Source organism: Petaurus breviceps, unplaced genomic scaffold (assembly GCF_028583685.1).
Source record: "Petaurus breviceps papuanus isolate PSGF00001 unplaced genomic scaffold, PetGlider_PUasm1.0 139, whole genome shotgun sequence".
Classification (NCBI taxonomy): Eukaryota; Metazoa; Chordata; class Mammalia; order Diprotodontia; family Petauridae; genus Petaurus; species Petaurus breviceps.
In genome coordinates, this window is record NW_027185697.1 from 1,066,445 (window position 1) to 1,068,398 (window position 1,954).

Sequence of the window (1,954 nt, forward strand, 5' to 3'; positions counted from 1 at the left end):
AGCTCCGGCCCCTGGCAGTTCTCAGCAGGAGTCCTTAGCAGAAAGTCATTAGCAGTCCTAACTCAAAAAGGGCTTCGTGCTGCCACTGCCTCTGCTGCTGCTGCCGTCACCACCACCGCCAGCCACTGCAGGAACGCTAGCTTGGCTTCCGCTTCCTCTTGCTCCGCCCCTTCCTGCTACGTCAGCAAGTCCAATGGGGCATGGAAGATCTTTAAATCCCATAACCCTTACAAAACCCTATGGAGAAGAGATGGTAGAGCTTCAGTTTAAGAAAACTTGCTATTCCCTCTAAATGTCACTCAGTCTTGCCTCCATGCTTTTGCATATGCTGTCATCAGTGCTTGGAATTCTCAATTAATAAGGAATCATTAAGGACTTCTTATGTGCCAGGTGCCTTGATAAGGGTTAGAAATACAAAGAAAAAAACCAGTCCTTGCCCACAAAATGGTTACATTTTAATGGGGTGACTATATATATATATATATATATATATATATATGTATGTATGTATCATTACTAACAAGGTAAGTAAAAGACAGATGGAAGGCAGACTTAAGACAGCACTAGCACCTGGGGAGACAGGGTAAGGACCTCCAAGTGGAAGTGGAACTTGAATTGGGTCTTAAAGAAGCCAAGGATTCCATAGTTTGGAGGTGAGGAGGGAGAATGTTCTAGGTTTAGGGTTCAGCCAGTGTAAAAACATGAAGATGGCAGAAGGAACATCATATGTGATCAGAAACAAGGAGGCCAGTAAAGCCAGACCATAAAGCTCATGGAGCAGAGGAATGAATAAAACTGGAAAGACAGGGAGATGCCAGGTTGAGAAGAGTTTTAAATGCCAAACAGAGGAGCTTATATTTGATTCTAGAGAAAAGAGGAAATTGTTGGAGTTTATTGAGCAGGGGTCAGGGAGACATGGTAGGATGCTTTAGGAAAGGTAGTGATATTAGTAAAATGCTTTAGGATTTGAGGAAAATCAGTTCAGCAGATGTTTGAAGGATGGACTGAAGTGGGGTGAGACCAAGGAGACAAATTAGGAGGCTGGTCCAGGTAAGAAGTTCTGTGTATCTGAACTAGAGCAGCAGCTTTGGGAGTGGAGAGAAGGGTCAGATATTGTAGCTCTAAACCTCCTGTTCTAATGATTCTGTGGAGAGGAATGGTAGTGGGGCACCAAAATGAGTGTTGGTACTTGACAAGGAAGCCAAGAATGAAGGTACTGACCTTTCACATTCCTCCCAGCTTCCTAACTAGTGTCTTGGTGGCTTCTGAACCTTGGCAGTACTTGTCATTAGCAAATTAGAACTCCTAGTTTCATGAATTTGGAGGTGGAAGGGACCTTAGAGGTCCTCGAGTCCAATTACTTGATTTTAAAGGTGAGGAAATTGAGGCACAGAAAGATTGAATGACTTGCCCAGGTCACATAGGAAGATGCATTTGAGGCGGGATCTGGCTCCCGGACTCTAGGTCCAGTGTTTTCCACTCCACTCGGAAGGTTCTGAAGGAATGACAGAAGCAGTGATGCAGGTGATGGGATTATAAATCATCCTCATGCTCATCAGCAGCAGCATCACAGATAGCAACTATGTAGCGTTGTAAGATTTGCATAGCACTTAGGAAAGACCTCATCTTATCCTTGCAACAATCCTGGGAGAGAGGTGCTGTTATTATCCCCATTTTACTGTGCGCGACAGAGGTGACATTACCTCAGGTCCGTGTGGGTAGTTAGTATCAGAGAAAGGATTTGAACTCACTTCCTCTGCTTCCATGGTCAGTGCTCTTTCCATTACCCTCCATGTCCTCCCAGATGTCAGATAAATTGTATTATTTGTTGTTAATCCTAAAATTTAAAATGGGTTCTTCCTTCTATGGTTTTGGCTTAGCAAAGTGCCTGGCATATAGTAATTTAATAAATGCTTGTTGATTTGAATTTCATGTAGACAATTAAAAGTAATTT